Source organism: Camellia sinensis, chromosome 4, assembly GCF_055761805.1.
Source record: "Camellia sinensis isolate YWXY chromosome 4, ASM5576180v1, whole genome shotgun sequence".
Taxonomy (NCBI): Eukaryota; Viridiplantae; Streptophyta; class Magnoliopsida; order Ericales; family Theaceae; genus Camellia; species Camellia sinensis.
Genome location: NC_138964.1, coordinates 188,792,154 through 188,810,390, shown reverse-complemented (window position 1 = coordinate 188,810,390; position 18,237 = coordinate 188,792,154). Strand labels below are relative to the sequence as shown.

Here is an 18,237-nt window from a genome sequence, read left to right as displayed (position 1 = left end):
AATCTGGTAATTTCTAACTAAAAGAAGAAATTTGGGAAGTCTAGTTTCATAATTAATTTTTATATTATGGATTTGATCTATAAATTTAAGTATGGAATTAATTTAAGAAAATGTGATAAATCTGTATCATAAAATTTCTGGGAATTTTACATAATTATTTATAACTTATTTTTGGGAAATTATTCTTGAAACATGACCTAAACATGTTTATTGAATATTCAATATATTTTCACGAATTTCATAACTGTATAAATAATTTATTTATAATGTTTATTACCTAGGGTACATCCTGAAAATTTATGGGCAAGTTTAAGATCATTACTTCAATTAATTATTTGGATAAAAAAAATTAATTATTGTGTTAGTCTACTTCATTAAACATTGTAAATTAGTAATCCATGTATGGGTGTATTGTGGTTTATTTAATATTGTGGTAGTCTAATCTTGTAAATTAAAAATCCATGTATGTTTGTATTTATGGTTTATTTTCTTTGTATCTAAATTATTATTTCATACCATGGTTTAAATAAATTGTTTATTTAAATTTTGTATAATTATTTTTTATTGTATGACATGTGTAATATTTTTTGTTCGGAGTTTTAATGAGTTGATATAACGTTATTTGTGATTAAACATTGGAATTATTTGTGATTAATATCAAAACTAACTGAAATGATTAACGGCATATACAAAGTTAACAATTGACAGTTAATACCAGTTGTTCAATGTGAGTCTTGGTTTTAAAGAGTGTACGAAATTAAGGGTTGATGGTTAATACCGGTTGTTCAGGGTGAGCCCTGGTTTTGAAAATTCTCACATAAATTGTGTCGCGAAACCCTAAGATGGCACGGGACTTATTTGAACCCTTTTTGGTATTCGGTTTTGGAATAAAGGTAGATGTGCAGGTGGCACACAGGGAGGTTACGTACCCCTGGCAGACCGTTTCCTTGGGACAAACCACGGATGCCACTAATTGGGTATATAACTCCGGACATGGGCATCCCTGGTAATTACGGTTGGTAACACTTGAATATTTGACCAAGTGGGGGTTTCAAATTAACCGTTGCCATGCTTAATGGTTGGTAAGTTAAATCTCCTTGGTGAGATTTCAAGTGTCACCTAATTTATTAGAATTATTGAAATTATTTTAATGGTTGTAATTTATGTTTACAATTATATTGTTATCTCATGATTATAATCTCATTATTTTTCTCTTAAAAGGAATGATAGGTTGGTTATGTTTTCTTACTGTGTTGCAAAACTCATGGCATGTATTTTTGTTGCCCTGGCATTTTATGCCAAGTTTTGGCGAGGAAATAATTGAAGCTGAAATGGAGTTAACGCTAACGTAGAGCCTTGGCTAACTTGAAATCCTGATTAGAACCGAATAAATTTTATTATTTTATATAGTAGCTATTAAGGACTTTATAATTTCATTTGATGTTGTATTTGAATAATTTTAAGTTTTTATTTAATATTATTTGAACATTTGGTTATGTACGAGAGTTGAAATGCCCTATTAAGATGTCAAATTTTTGGTTTATTAAATCATTTTGTTTATTTAATTTCCTTTGATGTTCCAAAAATTTGGGGTGTCACAATTTGGTATCAGAGCTCTAGGTTAGAATACTTAGGGACGGTAGGAAGAGGTTTAACCTCAATTGAGGGGTAGTGTCATGTGTTAGAAGGAATAGAATTATGTGACTCATAGTTTATGCGAGCTTTATGGTAATCTAACTCTCATGTTGATCAAAACATTTTTACAAAAAAAAAAAAATCAAGGCAAGGAATTAGGGGCATAGTTGAGTCAGATATTCTATCTTAGCCACTGCTTGAGTCATGAGTTCGTTGGCAACTCTTTGGCTAGATCATGAATTCATCGGCCAACTTTTGGTCGGCCCATCAGTTTCAATTTCAACCCATCAGGACAAACTGCAGAATCGCTTAGGCTCAGTGGTTGTGTTTCAGAGTCATGTTTTTTTTACGTTCTGTTAATACTAGTCAGAATATATAAGTCTGTTTGGATTGTTTTGTTTCGTTTTTTTTTTTTTTTTGTTAAGTCATTTTTTTGATTCAGGTTAGTATGGAATCAATGTCCAGTTCAGAGTTCACAATTCAATCATTCTCCAAATTCAAATAAAATTGTTTTCAAGCTCAAAGTGATATGCTAGTCACGCCATTCATGTGCAAAAAAAAAAAAAAAAAAAAAAAGAGGAAACTGATTTTATAAAGTCAGAGGATGACATCCCCGATTACAGAGACAAAAAAAAACAAAAACAAAAACAAAAAAACAAACAAACACAAGCCCAGAAAAATAAAACAAAAGAAACAAAAAAAAAACAAAAAGAGAAAAAAGAAACAAAAAGGATCTTCTTGTTTTTCCGATGACGGCCACACGCTGACTTCACTTACTCGGCTCCTCCACCGAGCTCTTCCTCTTTTGTCGTCGTCCTTTGACGGCCCTGCCTCAGTGCTTATAGAACCACCGAGAGGGTTGACTCCCTATTGGCCGTCAAAACCAAAGTACGAAGGTGCTCCAAATCGAGCCATGACGGTGGCCTTCCGTTTCAACTCTTTGTTCTCCGCCTTCAGCGCGCAAGTCTCTGCTCACGCATCTTTGTACATGCGTTAGAGTAGAGAGAGTTGGGAGTTCAACTGTTGTACCTCACTTGTCCTATTCTGTACCCGATGAGACAACTTAGAGACTGCAGTCATTGTCTCCATGCAGGACTTCAGCGTATAATGGTTGACCTCAATGTCAGATTGAGGTACCATTATTTGCTCGATTGATAGCATAGGAAAGTTAAGAGAAGTAAACGTAGGAGCAGGGGCACTCAGTCTAGGAGAGCTTATGGGATCATTTAGGTCCGGAAAGAGAGTGAAAGGACGAGACGAGGCCATGTGTTAGAGGTGAGAGGTGTAAAAGAAAGACGTCGTAGAGAAATAGCAGAGAATAGAATGAGTTTTGCAGCCTTTCTCATCCACTCAGTCTCTATGTTCTGTCTCTCAAGGAAAAAGAAGACGGAAGAGAAAAAAAAGATAGAATGGAGTGATGAAGAAGAAGGAGACAGAAAAGAATGAGGAAGAAGAACGAGAAGTGAGTGATTAAAAAGAAGACGGAAGAGAAGAAGACAAAGAAGGACAGAGAGCCAAGGCAATCGGTAATCGAGGAGGTCTGCTTTTGTCGGCCAGCCAACGCAAAAGCAAAGCCTCATGTCAAATACGGTTTTCGAAGGAAGAGAAAGAGGCAGGAGAGTTGTATGCATATATGTATATGTATTGTATATCTATGTATTATATATATTTGTTTTCATATTTGGTCACAAGAGTGGCTTGGGTTCAGTGGTTCGGCTCAATGGTTGAGGATTGAAAGGTTAAGCATGAGGTCAGAGGTTTGAGCCCCCATAGCAACGAGTGTTTTTTTTGTTTTGTTTTGGTTTTTTTGTATATGTGTCTCGTATACCTATATATATATATATTTGTTTGAATATTTTGTTACAAGAGTGGTGTGGCTCAGTGGTTGAGGGAGCAAGAGACTAAACCTGAGGTCAGGGGTTCAAAACCTCGTATCCCCGCATCCATGCATTTTGAGTTTTTCCTTTCTTTTTTTGCATGTTCGAGAGGAAGATATTCTTAAGACTGCATTTCGAACCCATTACGGCCACTATGAATTCATAGTGATGCCATTCGGCCTAACCAATGCACCAGGCGTGTTCATGAGCTTAATGAACAAAATATTCACACCTACCTTAGATCAATTTGTGGTAGTTTTCATAGATGATATTTTGTTGTATTTCAAGTCTGAAGGAGACCATGAACAACATTTGAGAATAGTACTTCAAACTTTGAGAGAAAACCAACTGTATGCTAAGGCTAGTAAATGTGAGTTCTGGAAGGGGGAAGTAAAGTTTTTGGGTCACGTGGTATCTAAAAAGGGAATATCAATAGACCCAACTAACGTAGAAGCAGTGACAGAATGGAAGCAACCTAAGAACACATTTGAGATTCGTAGTTTCTTAGGATTGGCTGGTTACTATCAAAGATTCATTCAAGACTTCTTAAAATTGGCTAAACCAATGACACATTTGACTCAAAAGAGGGTAAAGTTTGAATGGAACGAGTCTTGTGAAAATTCATTCCAAGAACTCAAGAAAAGATTGACGAGTGCCCCTATTCTCATAGTGCCAGAACGTGACGTTGGGTACAACGTGTATTGTGATGCTTCCAAAGAAGGTCTCCGGGTGCGTATTGATGCAAAATGGCAAGGTTGTGGCATATGGATCAAGGCATTTAAAGAACCATGAGAAGAATTCTCCCACCCATGACTTGGAGTTAGCAGCTATAGTTCATGCACTCAAAATTTGGAGACACTACTTGTATGGTGAAAAGTTTGAGATATTCCCTGATCACAAAAGCTTGAAGTATCTGTTCACCCAAAAATATCTGAACATGCATTAGAGACGCTGGTTGGAGTATCTCGAGGATTACCAATTTACCGTTTCCTATCATCCCGGCAAGGCTAACGTGGTAGCAAATGCACTGAGTCGCAAGAATAGAGGGATTGTTGCTAGTTTAGCACTTAGAGAATGGAATATGGTTGGAACGCTCAATGAATTTGAGGTGCAAATGAGGGTTCAAGAAGAAAAGGCTTACCTTGGTGCTCAGAATGTTACTCCTAAAATTTTGAGCGAGATATTGGAATCACAAAAGTACGATCAGGAGGTAGCATTCATCAAGGCACAAATGGAATCTAGTGAAACCATACCTGGTTGGGAAATTCACACTGATGGGAGTTTGAAATATCAAGGTCAAATGTTCGTGCCAAGCGATAACTCACTAAGGGAAAAGGCACTCAAGGAATTCCACCATTCAGTATTCGTAATACATCTGGAATGTACTAAGATGTACCAAGACTTAAAACACCAATATTGGTGGGGCAGAATGAAAAAGGATGTAGCGAAGTTTGTGTCTCAGTGCTTGACATGTCAGCAAATAAAGGCTGAACATCAAAGACAGGCAGGAACACTTCAACCCTTACTACTCCCGGAGTGGAAATGGGAATACATAACCATGGATTTCGTGACGGGTTTGGCTCGATCACCACAGGGACATGACGGCATATGGGTAGTGGTAGATCGACTAACTAAGACAGCCCGATTCTTATTTGTTGGGTCATCAGATACATTGGATTCACTTAGTAGATTGTTCATCAAAGAAGTGATCAGATTACATAGAGTACCAGTTAGCATCGTGTCTAATTGTGATCCTCTATTCACTTCTCAATTTTGGCAGAGCTTGCAGAAGGCAATGGAAACGAACCTATGCTTTAGCATGACATTTCACCCACAAACCGATGGGCAGTTTGAAAGGACGATACAAACCTTGGAGGATATGCTTCGAGCTTTTGTTGTGGATTCTAATGGAAGTTGGGAGAAACACTTACCTCTCGTTGAGTTTGCTTACAACAATAGTTTCCAAGCCAGTATTGAAATGGCACCATATGAAGCACTTTATAGACAACCTTGTCGATCACCAGTCTGTTGGACTGAAGTAGGAGAAGCAACCTTGTTAGGACCAGACTTGGTTCAAGAGACCACTGAGAAGATAAGACTAATCAGACAACAATTAATCACAGCCCAAAGTTGACAAAAAAGCTATGCAGATCAAAGAAGACGACCCCTAACATTTGAGGTAGGGGATCATGTTTTTCTCAAAGTTCAACCTTGTCAAGGAGCAACACGATTTGAAAAGAAAGGAAAACTTGCACCTCGATATGTGGGACCCCTTGAAATTATGAGCAAAGTAGGAGAAGTGGCATACCGTTTAGCACTACCGCCACAGCTCGCAGTAGTGCACAATGTTTTTCACATCTCAATGTTATGAAATGAATCACACCCCTCTCATGTTATCAACTGGAGAGAGATTGATCCCAATAAAGATGTACGCTTTGAGGAAAGACCTATAAAGATTATGAATGGATGAGAAAAGAACCTGTGAGGCAAAGCCATTCACTTGGTGCGAATGTTGTAGCAGCATCATGGGACAGAAGAGTCAACGTGGGAACGGGAAGATATGAAACGTGCCAATCACCCTCAGCTTTTCGAGTCTAAAGGTACGAATTAATTTCGATAACGAAATTTTTTTTAGGAGGGTAGATTGTGAAAACCCACATTTAATTATTCTTAAAAGAAAATTAATTAATTAATTAAGTAATTAATTAATTAATTAAGTAATTAATTAATTTTATCCAGAGTCTATCCAAAATATATATTAGTATAAAAGTTAGTTTTAAATTAACTCAATTCAATCACTAACAAAGACATTATTAAGAATAATAATTTTGTGGGTATTCAATATTTATTGTTTATAAATTATTTTAATTAAGATTCAACATGATAATTATTCTTACTAAATACCTTAGTTAAAGATCTCAGTGTATCAATTTTAAGCAACCCACACAAATACACAATCATAGATTGTGGGGATGTGGTTTGGAAATACTCTTCAGATCCTGGGGGACGCTCGTGATCCTTAGCTAGTCACCTGAAAAGGAATGAACACTCCGGTCGGGGGTGCCGGAATTAGCACTCCGACGGATAAGTCAGTGTATACTCTCTTAATTTCTTGTATCTTAAGTTAAGCATACTAGTTATCACATACCTTTCCTCGACTATTGTTCCTCTATTTATAATCGCTTCCTAGGCCTCAGGGCCTAGCCCACTTTTCGCCCATTGTCCTCTTATTTATTCGGCTCCATAATCCAATAGCTATTCGGCCTATTTATTGTATTCGGCCTCCTGATCATGCAGGATAGGGCCGAATAATGTCTGTCTCCTAGGCCTCCAGGTATACACCGCTTATTTGATTCCGCTAGTTATTCGGCTCCCACAATTGCCCCCCAAACTCCCTATTAACAGCAGTTAATTGGCATGTTTGGTTTCAAATTCGAAAAGTCAAAAGAAACATAAGTTAGGCGGCTTCGCCTATCCCAATGTGAATGTCAGAACGCACACGCCTTTCGGTCATCATTATATGTTCCCGCCTCATTTGTGCATTTCTTGCATTTATTGCGATTTGAAACTCCGGTCTCTTCAAATGCATGCTTTTTGAATATTTGAGCCTCCTGGACTGCCAGCCGATATTCTTCCTTTGACTTGCATCTTTTACAACTTCTTCTCGTCTCTCTTTGTCTCCTTTGCCTCTCATAAGTTTTCTTCTCTTCTTTTTGTAATCCTATTTACCGTGTTTATTTTCGATTTAGCGTGCCCTTGAATCCTTGCTAGAATAGCTAAGCATTTGAAAGACCTCCTTTCTAAGGGTCGTATTTCTAGGTTCCGACGTCATTTTTCTATCCTCGATGATGTCCATTTGTCTCTCGTGACGGACAACACTCTTGATATAGAGAGGGATGATGAAAATACAATCGTCTTTCCTCTCCTATCCATTGCGGAAGGCGGAGTCTGTTTTCCCCTACACCCATTTCTTAGGGCCGTCCTCCGCCATTGGGGTCTGATTCCTTCCCAACCCAATGTAAATTTTTTTGGAATCATAATGGGGATCGTAGAGTTGAACCGGCGCCTTAGAATCAACCTTGGTATTCCTGCCATTCGGCACTGCTATGCTTTAGCCAAATCCTCCGGTCGGCATGGGCGCTACTTTCTCAAGGCCAAGGACACCGACCATCACTTAGTAACCATGCTTGCCAGCTCTGGCAAACGAGTTGATGATATGATGGTCCATGTCCGAGACAATTGGGAATTCGGCGAAGGTGAAGATCGCCTAGACCCTATACCCAGTTAGAGGGGTGAACCAGGTTGCCGTGTAGCTCCTTGCATTTATTGATCCTTCTTTTACTCGGCTTTCTCTCCAAGTCTAATCCTTTGTTTGTGCAGGCAACAACTTGAAGAAAATTCTGATCTCAGTCGACGACGCAGTCCTTTTAGAAATTAGGACTGCACTCAAGTTTTTTGGCCTTCCAAACATACAGAAGCAAGGGAGAGCCGCCCATATACTCTTGAGGTACGAGACAACTTACATTACGTTCTCGGCCGCGGAAAACATTCTGATCCCATCTGATGAACAACGTTTTACGGCTCTTGTCTTCCCTCGCTTCAAAAACCTTAGGCAAATTGGTTTTGAAGCTTCTGATTTGGAGCAAGACATAGAGCCAGCGGTCGAGGTGATTGCCGAACCAACGAAAGAGTTTGCCGTGGAAGCCGAAAAGGTCGACGAGGCTCTAAACTCAGCGTTCGAGGCAGCCGGCCTTAACCAGTCTAACTCTCCGTCCATTTCGGGTAGGGGGAATTTTCTTTCAGAGATATTTTTACTGGTTTGGAAGATCTTCCCGGCTCCTATCCCGATAATATGGCGAAGGAATCCCTTTCCCAATTGGCACGAAAAAAAACGTCGAGCGCTTGGCCGCCCATCAGAAGGCCGAGACCATTAGTTCCAAACCTGCCCTCCCTAAATCCTCCGAGCCGATTGTCGTGGTTGAAACGGCTCAAACTCTTTCCGCCGAGACGGAACGGTCAGTCAAACGGTTGACTCCAGAGGCCAATAAGGGGAGGGAGAAGTGTCCTGCCGATTTTGAGGCCATCTTTGAAGAAAACCCAGTCGAAAAACGACCGCGCTTGGAGGAGTCGGATGTGGTTGTCCCTTTTGTGGTTCAACCAAAGATAAAAAAACATGCCGATCTCCTCCGACGCATCAGCTGTGAAAGACCCAACCGTGGCGTTGAGCCTGGCTTCGTCAGTCTCGTTGCCGGCTAACAAGGCGGCTTTCTAGGCGGAGCCGAATGTGTTGGCAATAGCATTAGCCGCTTAGACAGCGCTTCTGGTATATAGCTTGATCTTGCCTTTTGCGTTTCTGCGTATATTGGTTTGGTTTTAATTTTCTATTTTGTAGACAGTCGGAAGGATAACTGAGATAGGCCAGCGCCAGCACGACGCCATCGAACAAATTGGCCATTTAAGATTGGAGGTTAAGGGCGAAAGGAGTAGGGCCGAGTTCGAGGTGGCGAGGGCGACGATGGAAAGTGCAAGGGCAGATGCCGAGATAGAAAGAGCGAGAAATGTTGAACAGCAAAGATTGGTCACCGAGCAAAGGGCAAACGCGAGCGATGAAGCACTCAAGTCAGCCCAAGAGGTGATTGCTAGGCTAGAGACCGAATTGGAAGAATCGAAGAATGCAAAAGAAAAGCCGACTCCAAGACTTCCAAGGCGTACGAGGCTGGGCAAGGCGCCGCCCTTGCAAATTACGCGGTGGAAGTTCCCAAATTTGAGAACCGGGGATTCAAGCACGGCTGGCTCAAAGCCCTTGCTGCTGCAAATATGAAATTGGCTATGTCGATTCCATACGAGCAAGTGGACATTGAGCCGCTGGAGCCTGACCCCGACGACCCCGAGGATTGATTAGGGCAACACTCTGGTTGTTTTTGCCAAGGATTTTGAATGTATTTTCTTTTATTTTACTTTATTTTTACTCACGGTGATCTTCATGTATAAAGTGATACCTTATCTGTATTCAGTTTATCAATGAAATTTTCCCTTGCTTTGCATTATGTCTTTATTTCATTATGTCTGTATTCAGTTTATCAATGAATTACCTTATCTGTATTCAGTTTATTTTACTTTTTGTTTTTGTTTTTGTTTTTTTTTTTTTTTGTTTTTTTTTTTTTAGACAATCGTTCCATTAAAAAGATGGATAATTCAAGAATTGGGAATGAAAAGGGTAGCGGAAAATATTCATGATTCAGACTTTGGATTTAATCGAATAGGTTTGAGAGCATGCCCTTGCATGTGAACCAATCGGTGCCAGGCCTTGCATTATATGTGAATGGTAAAGGCTTGAGATCCTTTCGGCTTCGTGAAATGGTTGAGGCATGATCCTTTCGGCTCAAGGCCAAGGGATTTAGCCAATTCGAGTAGAGAACCATTGGCCGTTAGGATTAAGGAATCTGCCCTTGCCTCAAATATGAACTAGACCGTCGAATGAGTCCGGTTCGTGAAATGGTTGAGGCACGATCCTTTCGGCTCAAGGCCATGGGATTTAGCCGATTCGAGTAGAGAACCATTGACTGTTAGGATTAAGGAATCTGCCCTTGCCTCCCCAGATATAAAAGAGAACCATTGGCCATTAGGATTAAGGAATCTACCTTGCCTCAAATATGAACTGGACGGCCGAATGAGTCCGATTCGTGAAATGGCTGAGGCACGATCCTTTCGGCTCAAGGCCAAGGGATTTAGCCAATTCGAGTAGAGAACCGTTGGCCGTTAGGATTAAGGAATCTTCCCTTGCCTCCCTAGCTATTAACGTTAAGGAATTGCCCCGGTTTGGGGTAAATCTAGAAAGCCGAATACCAGCGCCTTATGGAGTGCGTGCATTAATGAGGTCGCTTCGGGAATACGGTGCGCCCATGAATTATTTAGAGAGGGGGTTATGTCCAAACAAAACTTAACCCTGTATGTCGAACATAGGCAGAGAAGAGTGAATGTCTAGCAGACTATTCTTCAACAATAAAGGGGAAGGCAGGACACTGGCAGAGCTGGACTCAATGAATCGAGGTTGAGAACCTCCTCGAATGGGAGTTAGGGCATCTGCTGAGCATGAGAGGCATCACTCTCCACATTGACAAAGCAGGTCACCCAGAAAGGAGAAACGCCAACGGGGAAGTTCCCCATGTCCGCACAGTGAAGCCAGTGGGCCACCATGCCCATTGAGCTTTGCAATTTTTGTCGATAACAAATCGATGACGGGGGCGGATTCAATCATCCGAGATCCAAACGTGGCGATCGAATTTGCACGACAAATTTTTTCGCCAGAAGTTCAACAGTCGATGGTTGGTCGACGAGACTTCGAAGTGTTCCGAGAGGGCATCCATGGGGCGGTGAAGGGGCTATACACTGCCTATGAAATCGGTACGCGCCTTCGTGCTGCTCGGCGAGAGATAGAGCAGAAGGACGAACGTATTCAAAGCATAGAAGCTCGCGCGGAGAAAGCCGAGCAGGAGCTGAGAAAGGTCAAGAATGGTGGGGAACAGTCGGCCGGGAAGTCTAACCCGATCGTGGAAGAAAGGGTGACCCAACGGCTAATAAGTCATGCGATCGCCGATCGAGATACGACTAGCATGTTTGCGATTGAGTTCGCCAAGACAAGGGCTTACGAAAAAGGCTTCCACGAAGGCCAGAAGACCGGAATAGAAAAGACAAGGGAAAAACTCGCCGAAGAGGTCTGCCGATGCGAGAATCAAGGATTTTGGCATGGGTGGATCGAGGCGCTTAAGGCCGCAGAAGCCCTCCGTGCAGCAGGTGTTCAGTCGGCTTCACCGTTATATTATCGCTGTAATCTTCCCTTCGAGGCATACGAGATAGAGAAGAGCGACGATAAAGGTGGCGCTGAATAAAACCTTATGTAAAAATAAATACATTTTGTATTTATTTATCAAATTATTGTTTAATTAATAATGTATTCGAGGCCAATGTAATGTATTCGAAATTAGTCTAATAAGAACATATATTTTTCGGAATGTTTTGCTGTTGTGCCAACTAATTCATGAGTGGATTTAACTATGATTATATGATCTTTTTATTTTAGATCAATTTGTTCATAAAACGACCATGACCATGACTTCAATGGTTTGCACGAATCGCTCCAAATTCGGAGGACTTAGTCGGCCGAAACGTCAATTCCGCAAGTTGCCGCGAATTCGAGCCAAACAAATGGATATGGCGCTCGGAATCCGGAGTCTCATTCGGCCCAGGCGCGACTTGCACGGATGGAGCTCCTAATTCAGAGACTTGGCCAGTCGCGATATCCACGAAGGACGCTTCGAATCCGGAGCCTTAATCAGCCCAAAGGTGTCATGCACTGATGGGGCTCCGAATCCGAAGACTTAAATCTTCTCCAATCGTGATATCCACAAAGGGCGCTCCGAATCCAAAGGTTTAATCGGCCCAAACATGACTTGCACGGATGGGGCTCCGAATTCGAAGGCTTTTCGTCTTGGCCAATCGTGATTTCCACGAAGGGTGCTCCGAATTCGGAGGCTTAATCGGCCCAAAAGTGTCATGCACTGATGGGACTCCGCATCCAGAGTCTTAATCGGCCCAAAAGTGTCATGCACGGATGGGGCTCGAAATCCAGAGACTTAAATCTTGGCCAATCGTGATATCCACGAAGGGCGCTCTAAATCCGGAGTCTTAATCGGCCCAAAAGTGTCATGCACTGATGGGGCTCCGGATCCGGAGTCTTAATCTGCTCAAAAGTGTCATGCGCTGATGGGGCTCCGAATCTGGAGACTTAAATCTTGGCCAATCGTGATATCCACGAAGGGCGCTCTGAATCCGGAGTCTTAATCGGCCCAAAAGTGTCATGCACTGATGGGGCTCCGAATCTGGAGTCTTAATCGGCCCAAAAGTGTCATGCAATGATGGGGCTCTGAATCCGGAGACTTAAATCTCCACCAATCGTGATATCCACGAAGGGCGCTCCGAATTCGGAGGCTTAATTGGCCCAAACGTGACCTGCACGAATGGGGCTCCGCATCTGGAGTCTTAATCGGCCCAAAAGTGTCATGCACTGATAGGGCTCCGAATCCGAAGACTTAAATCTTGGTCAATCGTGATATCCACGAAGGGCGCTCCGAATCCAGAGGCTTTTATCGAAACACTTTTGAACTGGATTTCGCAGCAAGTAAACAGGAATCTTTGCATTACAAAAGTGGCATGTGTACATGGTGAACCATTCAAAACTAGTATCATTCCCCACAGGTCAGGTTTAATGATAGAATTTACGCAAATGCGTTGAATTCCAAGACCGTGGCAGATTCCTTCCAGACATGTCTTTGAGCAGATATGTCCCTACTCCTGTAATCGAATCGACCTGATAGGGGCCGTCCCAGTTAGGACCCAATTTTTCATCAGCCAGTTTCTTGGCAGCTAGAAGTACTTTCTTCAGGACCAACTCTCCTGGCGTGTAGCGGCACAGATGAACACGTTGAAATGACTTAGCAAGCTGCGGCTGATACCGTGCCATGGATGTAAGGGCACGATCTCTTCGTTCTTCAATCAGAATCAAATCCAAGGCAAGAATCATATCGTTTTGGCCCATATCCAAAACTTTCGATTTCAAGGTTGGGAGGCCGATCTCTAGGGGTATGATTGCCTGGGTTCCAAAATATAAAGCAAACAGTGTTTCCCCAGTGGATCGTCTCGGCGTAATTCGATGAGCCCACAACACACTCGGCAATTCTTTGACCCATTTGCCTTTAGCTTTCTCCAGCCTCTTTTTGATGCCATCCAAGATGGATTTGTTAGAGGCTTCAGCTTGACCATTTCTTTGTGGGTAAGCCGGCGTGGAAAAGTAAGGCCGGATACCATACTTGCTGCACAGCTCTCGGTAGACGCCACAATCAAACTAGGTGCCGTTATCTGAGATAAGTGCTCTTGAAATGCCAAATCGTGTTATGATATTTCTCCAGACAAAGCGCTTAACATCAGCATCTCGAATGTGAGTTTATGCCTCCGCTTCGACCCATTTTATGAAGTAATCTGTCACGACAATCAAGTATCGCTTGTTCCCCGGGGCCCTTGGCAGTGGTCCGACAATATCAAGTCCCCACTGGGCGAACGGCCAGGGACTGGTGATAGAGCTTAACTCTTCAATAGGCAGATGGGTTAAAGGGGAGAACTTCTAGCATTGTTCACATTTTTTCACATAATATTCGGCATCTGCTCTCATTGCCGGCCAATAGTACCCTTGTGTTACAGCTCGATGAGCCAAAGAGCGCCCGCCAGAGTGTGCGCCACAACTGCCTTCATGTATTTCAGTCAGAAGTTCTTTGACTTTGTCCGAATGCACGCATTCCAGGTCTGGACCAGAAAGGGATTTCTTATAAAGCTTTCCTTGCGGATCCAAGTAATATCGCAGGGCTTTGTTTCGCAGCTTGTGCGCTTCTTTCCTGTCCGCTGGGAGCTATTTAGAAGACAGGAATGCAGTAATGGGGTCCATCCAACTCGGTCCTGACTCTATGACATTGACCTGGATTTCCTCCGAAGGGCCAATGCTCGGCTCCGGGATGAAACCTACTTCGATAGTCCATTTAATCTCTAAGTTAATGGCGAAGGCTAGGCAAGCCAGGGCATCTACATGTGTGTTCTGATCTCGTGTTATTTGATTCAATTCATGATGGTCAAATTTTGCCAGCAAGGAGTGAGCCGTTTTTATGTAAGCCGTCATACAATCATTTTTGGCCGCGTACTCTCCCTTTAGCTGATTGATCACCAACTTTGAATCGTAAAATACAAGCAAACGCCAAGCACCCAAAAGATGTGCATTCCGCAAACCGGCTAGAAGGGCTTCATATTCGGCCTCGTTATTTGATGCTTCGAAGCCGAGTTTGACGGTCTGCTCAATTATTACGCCGTCGGGAGCCATGATTACTACTCCGGCTCCACTGCCCCGTTGATTGGATGAACCATCACAGTACAACTACCAAATGTCCCCAACATAAATTCTCCAGTTCGGCTTAGGTCGAATTTCATCAGACTTAAAGTCGGCAAGACCCTCAGTGAATTCGGCCACAAAATCGGCAAGCACCTGTCCCTTGATTGAGGTTCTAGGCAGAAACTGAATATCGTATTGGCCGAGTTCAAAAGCCCACTTTGAAACGTGCCCTGATGCTTCTGCACTACGGAGTACTGACCGGAGGGGGTGGTCCGTTAGTACCCCGATGATATGTCCCTGAAAGTAATGCATCAGCTTTCTTGCTGCCATGACAAGGGCCAGAATGAGTTTTTCAAACGGAAGGTAGCGTGTTTCGGCATCAACCATTGCCTTGCTCACATAACACACTGGCCGTTGCTCCCCCAGCTCTTCCTTTATCAATACGGCGCTGACGGCCCGACCGGAAACTGCCAGATACAAAATGAGCGGGTCGCCTGCCGAAGGTGTTGTCAAGAGTAGAACTAATCGGAGGTAGGTCTTAAGGCTGTTGAAAGAAGCTTCGCACTCGGTGAACCATTCAAAAGCCTGGCCCTGTCGTAGTGTATGAAAGAATTGTCGGCAGCGATCTGTGGACCGACTGATGAACCTGTTGAGTGCGGCGGCCATCCCCATCAACTTTTGAACCTCTTTCACTGAACGAGGGGAACCGAGCTCCAAGATTGCTGTGATTTGCCTCGGGTTGGCTTCGATTCCTCGGTGGTTGACAATGTAACTCAAGAATTTGGCAAAGCCAATCCCAAACGCACATTTGGAAGCGTTCAGCTTCATTTTGTATTTGCATAAAATGTCAAATGTCTCTTCTAGATCAGCTAGATGAGTTTTCTCTTCTTTGGACTTGACCACCATATCGTCAATGTACACTTCCATAGTGTGGCCGAGTTGCACCTGGAACATGGCAGTGACCAGTCTTTGGTAAGTTGTCCCTGCATTCTTCAGCCCAAAAGGCATAACCTTATAGCAATAGGTTTCTCTTGGGGTGAGGAATGCAGTTTTGTCTTGGTCCTCCGGATGCATGGCAATTTGATGGTAGCCTCTGTAAGCATCGAGGAAGCTCATGCGCTGATGGTGTGCCGTTGCATCTACAAGTTGGTATATTTTAGGGAAGGGAAAACAATCCTTGAGGCAGGCTTTGTTTAGATCCGTGAAATCAACGAGCACTCGCCAAGTCCCATTTTTCTTCTTCACAACCATAGTATTAGAGAGCCATGTAGGGTAGGTCACTTCCTTGATTGCCCCGACGTCAAGCAACCGGTCAACCTCTTCAACAACGGCGGCAGTGTGCTCTGCGGCTGACCGTCGGCTTTTCTGAATGATCGGCTTACATTTAGGGTCAACATTTAAACGGTGCTGCGAAACAGACGGATCTACACCCGGCATTGTAGACACCCCATTTTTGACCGACCTTAAGACTCAGACGTCATCGATTGAGCACTCGGTGATTGCACATGTTGTGCTTGTTCTGAGGTTTCGAAGTTTCGGCCGAGAGCCTTACCCCCGGACCTCGGGATCCTTTTTGGGTTTTGCTTCGGTTTGCGAACCAGGCTCTGTTTTCTCTTCCCGAAGGGAGGGAGAGGTCTCGTAGACCATCTCTTAGTGGCCGTAGGCTACTTTTTGTGGTCGTAGACCACTGTCCCCGTTTGGAGATCAATTTCTGGTTTTTCGAAGCCATCGGTCGTGCGCCTCGGTTTGGGACCGCTTAACTTTCTCCGTTTGCTACGGTTTTTGCCACACACCTTGTTTCCTCTCTCTAGAGAGACATTGTGGCCTGGGAGACCACTTTTGTGGTCATACGCCACTCTCGATGCTTAACAGCCTGTTTTCGGGGCGCCCGGCCGCGCGCCCGGCTATGCATTGTCAGTGCCCATCTTCCCGAGTCTATTTTAGTTCAAACCTTTTGAACCTTTTTTTTTTAGCTTCTTGAGGAAGCTTGACCTTTTGAACCCTTTTTCAGCTTCTTGAGAAAGTTTGAACCTTTTAAATCTTTTTTTAGCTTCTCCAAGAAGCTTGAACCTTTTGACCCTTTTTAGCTTCTCCAAGAAGCTTCACCCCTTTTTTGACTTCTTAAAGAAGCTTAACCCTTTTTAGCTTCTCCAAGAAGCTTGGCCCCTTTTTTGGCTTCTTAAAGAAGCTTGAACCTTTCTTAGCTTCTTGAGGAAGCTTGACCCTTTTTCTCTAGCTTCCTCAAGAAGCTTGACCCTTTTTGGTTTAGCTTCCTTAAGAAGCTTGGCCCCTTTGCTCCAAGCTTCTAAGAGAAGCCTTGGACCTCTTCTTCTATAAGAGAGACCCTCCTCTCCACTTGCAAAGGTTGAGAATTTTGTTTAAGGCTCATGCATACACATCTCTTTGTATCTCTCTCATTTAGTTTCAAAGGTCGAAGTTCTTGGCCCCATTGCCCTACACCTCCAAGCACAACACCTCCACTACCACTCTAAACACCTAGGAGCTGATTTTCAGAGGTTGAAAGCTTGCTACATTGGTCCAGAAGCTGCTGGCCCTCTTCTCTACAAGGGTAACACTCCATTTCCCTCTTTTTGACATTATTTTGCTTCATATCTTAGCTCCATTTGCAAGCATTTTTGGGCTTCATCATAAACTGAAAAAAGTCTTTTTTTGACCTTATAAACATGTTTTTTTGAGAAATTTTTTCTGTTTGGGGTCATCTTCCCCTTTGCATGCTTCATTTCCTCATGTTTAGGGCTATGCATTAGAGTATTTGTGTTGGCCTTGGTTTGGCCTTTTAGCCACTGAAATCCAGTGGATTTTCAGTGGCTAACATGTGTTTTTGAGCCCTAAAATCAGAGAGGGGTGACCCTCTCACCCCTTCATTTGTTTACTAGCTTTGTTGGCCTTCCAAAGGGGCTCCTACTTGCATGTTTCAAAGCCATATTTCAGGCCCTATTTGGTGAGTTTTAAGGTCTGCATAGGCTCTTTCCAAAGCCCATTTTTTCATATAAAGTGTCTATTATGCATGTGTAGAACAATCCTATTCAAGGCCTTTTAAAGGGGTTTTCACTTGCATGCTTCCTAGACTAATTTCAGGACCTTTTTGGTGGGTTTTAGGACCCTTATAACCTCTTTCTAGAGGTGATTTTTCCATTTTGTGTGTCCATCATACATGTGTAGAATAACCCCTTGCATGCATTGACTGAGTTTCAGTGAGTTTTTGGGCATATTTTGACATGGCACACTTCTGTTTTTGGCCAATTTGGTGAGCTTTCATATTCTTCATATAGTTGTAGTATAACTCATGGTTCACTAGCTTTCTTTGCATGCTTTGTTGACCCTTGATTTTAGCACTTTTTGGCCATGCATTAAATTGATTTTGTGCATATTTTGGACTACCTTAGCTCTGTTTTTGGGTCCCATGGTCGAATGATGCTTGTTTTGCATACTTGTAGTTCAATGTCCATGCCTAGCTTTGAGATTTAAGGTCTATTGCATGCATATACTGAGGTGTTTTCATGCTTCAGGGTCATTTTGCATCATATTTTAGAGCCTATGTGAATGCCATATCCTCATGTTTTCTCCTCTTTAAGTGTGCTTGAGAGTTGTGCATGAATGCCTTGTTTTCGGACCATTGAATGAGCTCCGTTTCTTTGCATGCCGAGCCATTATTTTAGGCCATTTCCCCACTATTTCAGGCCTACCTAGGGTTTGTTTGGGGTTGGTTTTGCCATTGGTGCATTGCTTTTTGTACCTCTACTGTAACCCGCTTCACTAGTTTCGGTGCCCGGG

The 18,237-nt window shown here is 42.9% G+C and overlaps 1 pseudogene; it reads left to right on the top strand.

Moving 5' to 3' along the window:
- The first annotated feature begins 3,725 nt into the window (after positions 1-3,725).
- LOC145824307 (putative mitochondrial protein AtMg00860 pseudogene) lies at positions 3,726-4,304 on the top strand (annotated as a pseudogene).
- The last annotated feature ends 13,933 nt before the right edge of the window (positions 4,305-18,237 follow it).